This window comes from Mytilus galloprovincialis, chromosome 1 (assembly GCF_965363235.1).
Source record: "Mytilus galloprovincialis chromosome 1, xbMytGall1.hap1.1, whole genome shotgun sequence".
Classification (NCBI taxonomy): Eukaryota; Metazoa; Mollusca; class Bivalvia; order Mytilida; family Mytilidae; genus Mytilus; species Mytilus galloprovincialis.
In genome coordinates, this window is record NC_134838.1 from 27,299,784 (window position 1) to 27,309,699 (window position 9,916).

General features: G+C 30.8%; 1 protein-coding gene across 1 annotated transcript in view; it reads right to left on the reverse strand.

Annotated features, from left to right (window-relative positions):
• Window positions 1–8,133, reverse strand: part of LOC143070875 (putative methyltransferase-like protein 24) — a 93,592-nt gene extending 85,459 nt beyond the window's left edge. Inside the window, exons 1-3 of the mRNA XM_076244988.1 lie at window positions 8,078–8,133; window positions 6,692–6,789; window positions 2,240–2,365 (exon numbers count right to left, since the gene is read on the reverse strand). The gene's annotated coding sequence lies outside the window, so the exon portion shown is untranslated. The remainder of the gene's footprint in view (window positions 1–2,239; window positions 2,366–6,691; window positions 6,790–8,077) is intronic.
• Window positions 8,134–9,916: the final 1,783 nt, after the last annotated feature.

Genomic DNA, 9,916 nt, shown 5'->3' on the forward strand with positions numbered 1-9,916 from the left:
TGCATTGTATTGATACACATGTAACAATGATTGCAGCTATCATGAGGCACTGAAAACATTCATTCTATATGACAAAAATGAGTAATGTAAACGAATATATTGAACCAACAGCGCCAATATTATGAAACTAATATACACATATTAATTTTAATTTTGATTTTGGACATACCATAAATTAAAAAAATATATACATTATGAAGTCCAACCCTACGTTCAAGTCGTAGGATGCGGATATCAGCACTGGAACACGTTTGAGCGATACTCACAAACAAGGCCCTGGCAACAAATACCATAATGATCACTGGACTTGTTAAGGAGTTTGATCATCTGAATGGGCATGAACTATTTGCCACTGGATTTAAATCGAGCAAAATCCAATCGATTTATTAAAAGTGACTAAAATCAGATTAAATTATTGAGCCGGACGTTTATATTTTCCGATTAAAGTGTGTGCATTTGAACTTAAAAGGCCTTCAATTGTTTTATGAGCAATTGGTGCTTAATTATATATTTCAATTGTTTATATATATATTTTTTTAAATGATGGATGGTTTTCATTCAAAACAATCGTTAATGCAAATGGATAATTCCGTTTATTGTAACCAAATGTGTCAATCAATACCTGATCATTTTACTCAACTCATATTTTTAGTTCCTTTGAAAGTAGAAATTGTGGTGCATAATTAACTACTTCAATATATTTCAATAGATTACTTTAAGATATATGTTTTTGGTCAGACACTAGGTTTCTTTGAACATTTATCAGATATCACTTTTAGGTCTCTGCATTATTTTACCAACGGAAGGAAAAATACATATCTTCAAGATGAACATGTATCGCACTTTAATAATTTTTTTTTTAATTATTTCTTCATTCGAATAATATTGATCGCCGTGTGATAGACATAGTCTGCATATGTGAATTTATATTGTAGAGCACCAATTATTTATTTAATTAAATAAGGTTTGTCATACACAAATTCGTCAAAATTCAAATCTTATCTTTTACGATTAAATACTAAAGAACTGTTTGTCATGGTACCTTTGATAACTTTTTTGTACCCGGGTTCAGTGGTGTAATGAAAATGTTAAGCGAGGACACGATATCTTATGTTTCATTTAATCTGAATCCCTGCCAACATAATACCAGTATGCATTCACATATAGTGTGGATTAAATCCCTATGTATGTGTCCAAAAGTAAATTACATGATGTAAGAACTTTGACATCCCTTTTTAAGTCACATTCGTGCTATTTTGTACTATTTGTTTGTTCCAGAAAATCATGTGTATGCATAAGTATTCGTGCATTCCATTCATGTACATAAAGATACTATACATTTTAGCACATCACATAAGCGGACCCGATCGCAAATTTAATTAAATTTCATTATGATTTATGAAAATATACATTTCATTTTTTAATACTTGGCATGCACCTATCTACAATGTGGCAGTATTTTGTTTTAATTTTCGTTTTGCCTTTTAGTCGTGCTTACTATACGATAAGGACAATGTTCATTGTTGGAAGCCCGTTTGTCTTCTTAGCTGCTTAAATGTGTGTGCACTTAATCAAAATCTGTGGGTGATTCTTATCTCAGAGACTTCAATAAAACCTCTATAAGCCAACATTAGGGATGTAGAACTTTAAACACTATGGACAATTAAGACCATAACTATACAATCACATCTGAGACAAGTACAGCATAGATTTAATTACGCTACCAGCGACATGAAGTTAAAACATTTATTTTGTAATTAGAGTAAGTTTGTTTCTAACTTTTTTTAACTGTTCTATTAGACAATCTGTGAACAATTGATATCGTGCTTGACCATGTTTTCATCTAAATTTGAACTATATTTGTGTATTTATTTTTGTTTTCAATTATTGAACATAATGTGTATTATATCATGACAGTGCATCATAGGCCTATTTGACTGGCTGAAAGTTACTTTTTTTATATAATTGTTTGTTATAATTCAGGTTGCATGTTAATATTAGAATATACATTCATTCATTAATGCATTCATATATTTCAAACTGTACATCGCTCAATAGTACGTTACAGCATTCCAGATGCAATACAATTAGAACTATCCATGTTGCAGTCCGTTGTCAGATGGTAAACGACATTTCAGTCAATACTGATAACAGTTGTATTACTGTGCTGTATTTTACAAACTATCTTAGTTAGGATTGAATATTTAAAAGATTAAAAAAAACAAGAAATATAGTTTACCTTAGAACATGGATAACTGTCTTGCTGTTTGGTTTATTACAACCATCCTTACAAATATTCCATCCGTTTTTTATAGACCCGTGTCGACTTCGTTTGGCACAAAAATGTTGTACCGTTGTAGTAATTCTATCAAAAACAAAACAATATGATAATGAAGAGCAAACAATGAAATATTTCTTTTGCTATTATTTTGCCTTTTTCGAGATTTTAATTCAAGAAAATTGTTCAATATTTGTGTATGCTTTAACTTCCAAAATATTGTTTTGCGACATTTTATATATTTTTGATATTCAAACTGCTCATCACAGACCGGACATAATCTAAATACGCAGAACTCTTCTCACAAAAGAAGAAAGGAAATGGGGAATGTGTCAAATCGACAACAACCCGACCATAGAGCAGTCAACAGCCGAAGTCCAACAATGGGTCTTCAATGTAGCGAGAAACTCCCACACCCAGAGGCGTCCTTCAGCTGGCCACTTAAAAATATACTTAACATATATCCATTAATTCTTAGAGAATATAATTCATTTCTTCAGTTTATCTAATGTAATATGTTTAGGAATGAAATGCTAAATGATGCATGTATCCGTGTACATGTTACAAACATCACAAAATCTGACATTTATCATTTTCCAAATTCGTATGTTTGTTTAACATACAAGCTTAGTCTTGTTGTGTGAAAATATTGCTCTTCATATAGAAAAAAATACTCGTTTGGCACAAACATATTATCAACTGTAATTTTTCTATTAAAAAATAATTAATATCATTATAAAGAGTGAACATTGAAATATCTTCTGCTAGTATGTTGCCTTTTTTTAAAACTTTGATTCAAGAAAATTGATCGATTCTTGTGTATGCTTATGCTTTCAAATGATTGTTTTGCGGCATTTTATATATTTTTGATATTCATAATGCTCATCACAGACTGGACATAATCCATTTACTGATATGATTGATCAATTTGAAATATACTAATAAAATGTTTCAATTAAGGTAGATCATTATTATAGACTTTTTGAGACAGAATTTTCTTATAATTTGCCAAAATGAAGATTTTACTATTCTTTTTTCAACAATGTAATAAAAATATGGGACACCGTGCTATTTTTCATGCTATAAGGTTTTATGCTATGCTTTACGAAAACAAAAAGAAAAAAATGGTGTCACCGAACTTATTTTCTTGCTACAAGTGAGAAGAAAAAATCCTATTAGTCCAGTATATTTTTTTCTTTTTGTTTTCTTTATATACATAAACAATGTAACCGTTAAATTGCAAATCTATCTCAAGATGTGCAGAGTTGGGCAAATAACTAGACCATTTTTTTACTGTGACTGTGCAATTCAATATGTCGGTTTTCCATAAATCTACCTCAAAATGATACTTTGGATGAATAATGTTCAAAGTCATCATGTGAAAGATTGAATCGTCGATGTTTAGTGATTTACGACTGTCTTTGCTTTATTGTTCTGGTCAATTTCGTTAACAATATTCTATCCCTATGCCATATCATATTGTAAACATAGTTACACCTAATAATCAAAATTAAGTATCGTTCGGTAGAAACGAGTATCGAATACAAAAAAGTTACTGGACTAATTGGTTTTCTATTAAAATATTGTTGTGTTCTTAAAAAAAGAATTTATTAAAGCGGCGCCCGGGATATTTAATATGAACCAACATCAATTAAAATTCTGAAAGTATTGCGTTCATTTACTATTGCGATTTTGTCATTTTAGACTAAAATGCAATTCTATTTTTTCATATAAAAAAAAAACAAAATGTAATGCAATAATAACCTTGTCGCATTTTTCACAGTATTCAAAACATCGCAATAATCCTTAATTTAAAATAACTGTTTAAATCATTGCCAGTTTATATAATTAGTTCTTGTAGTAAATGGGAAATTAAGTTTGTTATAAAATTAAATCATAGTTAATATAAATGAGTGTTTTTGTCCATATCACATTTTGAGCACGATCTGCTTGCCCTTCTTGAATTCAGCCCATGCGTTTGTCAGGGTTCATATTGCGAGGATACAACAAATCCTGGTATTTTTAGTGAGTTTATTTATAACCACTAGGTCAATGCCACTGCTGGTGGAGTTTATTTTTCCTGAGGTTATCACCAGGCCAGAATTCAGCACTTTTTGTGCTGACATGAATTATTATTGATATAGTCATGTGTTTGGCAAATCTTTAATGACTTTTGGTCCTGTTTGCTCTTAAACTTCGTTCTTTTTTTTTGCCTCAGTATCTGTTTTTTTTATTTGAGGTTGACTGATGAGTCTTTTGTTGACGAAACGCGCGTCTGGAGTAAATACAAAATTTAAATCCTGGTATCTATGATGAGTTTATATACATGATAAAGTTATAGACAGAAAGAAAACAGAATCGACCACGGACCACAAAGTGGACAATTCAGCACAGTTACAAACACAAATGCAAGAGCAAAAATTATAGTTTCGACAGTAACAACTGCAGGAATTAAAGAGAAAAGGTCAACATTCAAGTGCAGTTACACTTCATTAATTAAACATAGCTACGTACGATGGAGATAGTTGAAATGGACAGAATTTTAGAATTTATTTGATGCAGTAGTGCACTTGAACCAAATAGAGAATTTTTATTCCTGTTCATGCAAAAAATGGGTAACTCTGGGTAGAGTGGTAGAGGTGTATAAATACAGCACAAAAAAATATTTTCCCAAATTCAAAAAGAGTCAAACGGTATAATTCAACAAAATAAATAAAGACATATATTTCTACTCGTGTGGACGCATGATTCAATTTTAAGGGTAAATTCATATATTTTTGTCATATATAATATGTTTATCCTGTTTCGACTCTTTAAAATTCAAGCGTCTATCCTAAATTGAGGTAAATGATATGGCCATCCAAATACTATTTCGATCCCTACCATCACTAAAGAGACATAAGTTGCCGAAATCTGGATATAGTGTTATAATATTTGCACATCATGTTTGTGGTGAACCATCTTTGCCGAAAGTTTATTGTTTTCTGTTTGGTAGTTAAATATGTATATAAAGATCTATTCTGTTACATCTTGTGATATTTTCTTTTGACATTCTTCAATGGCAGTTTAATTTCATCAGTTGTTAGTCAAATGAGTTTTGTTAGAATATACTTTTTCACATTTTTTGTCTTTTGGAAAATATCGTTTATGCTGTATTTAGACCACTCTACAACGAATTTTTTTAAATCGACACGTATAAAAATTGCGTTTTTTTACCAATGCAACGTTTGAACGTTTGTTTTCAATTTAGACTTGTTTATATTTTTGCGTTTGGGCTTGTATCATATTTTCCCTCCGCTTTATATAATCCGTTCATCCTATCTCGACTTTTTAAAATTCAAGAGAATATCCCTGATGAGGTAAATTATATGGCCTTCCAAATACCGTTTTGATCCCTGACATCACTGAAGAGACATTAATGGTTGAAATCTGGACATAATGTACTAATTTTTGCACCTAAATTTTGGGGATTATCATCTGTGCCGCAAATTTATTGTTTTTTAGTATTAAATAAATATTATGATCAATTTTGTCTTCGGCTGTAAATCAAGTTTCCTTCCGGTAATTTTTTTTTCCTAGTTTCACTTTTATATAGAATCGGAAGGTTTCAGCTAGATCAATTATCCTGAAGAGTCCCAATGGATGGATGAAATCGATTGAACTAGAACTGTTAACTTGCTATTTATTTTAATAATATATTATGCAAAATACGATAGCACATCGATTTAATTTCTATTCATGTACAGCTTTTATAGGTTTTCCCGTATATATATTCAACTATCTGACTATGAATATATACTCACTATATGAGGAAAAAGTACACGAGGTACATATCGATAACGAATATTTGTTATAATACTTAATGAGTTAACTTTGTAGTCATGGAAATACGTGTACTAGTATCTATTGTTCTAACGTTTTTTTTTTTTTAACTTATTAGCTGTTGATGACACCAAAGCTAGTGTATTGCATGCTGCCGCAATGACGATGCAAAGGTGCATGTTCATGTGTTCGTGTTTACAAAATATACATCAATATGTCAATCGAATAAACAATGTCAATAAATAGTTTTTTATGTACCTTTTGATGTTATATGTTAGGTCAGTGTATGCAGATTACGACGAACATTTCACCTATGCACAATTTCAAAAATCGCAGACGCGCCATTGTTGACTTAAAAGCGTAAGTAGACTTGATAGTAAACGCTCGTTTACTCTTTACAAAATTGAAAAAGCGCTATGTATGTGTAAACGCGGAGGTAAACGAGAAAGTAAACGTCCTTTCACTTTGTAGATCTACTGTATTTATGGACCGAAACTCAAACTATTTCTATCCGCCAACATGTAATTCTTGGTCTGCACCCTTGTTTGACAAAACAATACTTAACATTGTTATTTCTTAAAATGTTACTACCTGAGATAAAGGCAATCGACTATATTGTTCGGTAATGACTCTAACTCAGCGTCAGTTGGAATGATAAAAGTACCATCTGCAGTTCTGTATTTTTCAATCTGATACGAAAAAATTCATTTAAAGCAATCTACAAATATTAACAGAAAACTATGTTCCATTATTTGATGGTATTAATGTAAAACGTATCATTTGGGTGTTTTGATACGATTATTTAATAGAACAGCATCTTGTCAGGGTTCATATTGTTAAAATGTATAGTAAATAATAATTGAATTCTTTTTAATGTGTACATATATTCCAAACAAAATACAATCAAATTACCTGTTCTGTATAGAAGGTCGCCCTCTTATGTATTGGACTGAATGCTACACTAATGGTTTATACTAGTGCTTTTTTTTTGTAATTTTTAATACAAACGTTCGAAATAGACCCGCAGTACTATATAATTTTGGTTGAACAGTATATTGTTTTGTCTTTTTTTAGTTTTATTTTGTGTTTTGATGCTGTTTGCGTTGTTGTTGATTAGAGGTGGATGGTTGTGTCTTTTTTGTTTGTTTGTTTATATTACAAATACGTGTTTTACCAAAACACACTAATCATTGTGCTATTACTCTTGTGAATTTGTTAAACAGCATGTAGTACGTTACTGGTGCCATGAACCAATTGGCATTATCATCTGCTTATTCATAACAATGTATATTCGTAACTATATCAAAGCTCATATTGCAAATCCTTGAGATGTATTTGGTCTAGGACTTCTTAAATACGACTCTTGTGGTTATTAAGCACAAACACGTTTTTTGTTTTATTTATTCGAAGGGTGACGCTCATGGTACTCGAATAAGTTATCTTGAACAAACATGCGTCACGATCACATAACGAACAAGTTTCTAATGGCTGTTTTTCGAGTAGCAAAACCTAGCCATAGTGTTTTAGTTGGTCATGTTGGTTTAATTTAGTAAGCTTTTTGTTTTAGCTTTATTTGTGAGTTTTGATTGATTAATAGGATTTGTACACACACGCACAACAAAACACATGTGTATCTAGTGGGAAAAAATCCAAAACGTTTTACCCGCTGTGAAACACATAATTATAAAATATGCTCGTCGGGAATGCAAGCTTAAAGTAATCAGTAGCTACTGTTTTACGTTTCTTCGTACACAACTTTACATTTTACAACGATTCACATGTTGTTGTTTTCAGGAGTGAAATCATAAAGGCTATAATACCAGAAATTAGTACGTATATTTATTGATTTAAGTGAGTGGGGTAATTTTTTGTTTTTTGTAATACAGGAAATTAGTACGTTTTGATATCTTTTGTTTTCTGTTAATGTGGTCGATTTTTTGTAATATTCTAATACATGTCTGAAGTAATCAATCTTACAGTGCCGATGCAATAGACGTCATCATTTGGTTTGAAATCTTCTTGAGCTAAGTCTATATTCCCATCCTTTAAAAAAACATAGCTTTTTCGAATAGATTTCTAGTATCAATGTCACTTTAAGAGAGAAGTAACATATCTTAATATACACTTAGATTTTTCAGCAACAAGTAAAATAATTATGCCAGCAAATATAACTATTTTAATTGAATTGGACAGATATTGTAAAGTAACAAAATATTGATTGATGTTGTCAAAAGAATGTCGATCCTATGTAATTGACATTGGATACTATTTGTTAGCTGTATTTGGCAAAAGCTGTTTAATTTCTTACGTTATTTGGCATTTGTTTATGTTTATGGTTTTTTTTTATTCGGGTGTCACTAATGAGTCTGTTTGTACTTTTTGGTCTTTTAAACTTTCCTGATTTGAAAGATTGTAATGAGTCTGGTATAAACTAAACGCGGCGTGTCTTACATTTAAAATGTCAATCCTTGTATCTATGGTGAGTTTATATAGAACGCTAACTAACTTTGTATTGTTGATAGAATCATATTCAAAACAGTGTAGCTATGGCCATTGATTGACGACCTTAAATTATCCCATTGACTGGGGCAGATTATGTGAACGTGTGTCTGTAACGACCGCTGCTCACTTTGTACTTGTTAAAGACACTTAAACTGTGGGGTCACAAAAGGTTCTCAACACCTAAATAAAGAAATTCGAAAAACTAATCAGGAATAACACGATGTTTCGATTTATATGAATAATATAAATCAAAACATAAAGTTATTCCTGATTAATTTTTCGAATTATTTTAATATTAAAGGCGTTAAGAACCTTTGGTGACCTACAGTTTAAATTCTATAATAAGTAAGTAGTGAGCAGTTGTCGTTACAGACACACGTTCACCTAATTTGTCCCAGTCAATGGAATAATTTAAGGTCGTCAATAAATGGCCACAGCTACACTGTTTTGAATATGATTCTATACGCTCGCCTTTTCTCAAAGATATTGATATATTTTGTATTGCACCGTGGAAAATGGTTTTTATCATTTACAAACAAAACAAATACAGAGTAATATTACAGTTGATAGCAAATAAACACCAATAAATAATATGTGCTCTTTATGTGTTTGACGATTATCAAGTTTGAAACTTCTCAAAAACTGCAAAAGCTTACAACGTGATAAAATTATGTACTTTTCAAATTTTCAAATACAGAAAACAGGTAAAATACTGTTTAGAGTCATAAACAGGTCCTGTATAATTTCAACTGTCACCATTTGAATAGTAATAAATTGTATCAATATTGAAAGAAAACAACTTTATATATCCATAACATCAGTAACATCAAGGTTTTCGGTTTGGTCTGTGTCGTTTGATATCTATTTTTGTGTGGTCTATTTTTTTTTTCTTCTTGGTTTTCAGTTTCAAACGTTTCTCGTATTTTTTTAACTGACTGCGAGTTTAGACATATGGCATTTCATTTGCTTGTTACATCCTGTCCTAACTTATGGATTTATCACTTACTTGTTTGATATACTCATATTGCGTCCGTTTATCTAAACCTTCACTTCCAGGGACAATGAATTTAAATACAATATAGGTCAGTGAACCAAAAAACAAACACTGAACGATTTTTTTCTTTTTGGGATTCATTCTCCTGAAATTTAAAATTCCTAAGTTTTCTTTTGTGTTTCTATGATTATTTGTTTAGTGTTTTTATGGTATTTTTTCAAGATGAAACATGTGAAATTACATAATACAGTATTAGACACCAAGTAAAAAGAGTTAAGTAACACTTGTAAAATCGATCATAGATAATGGTGTAATAAGAT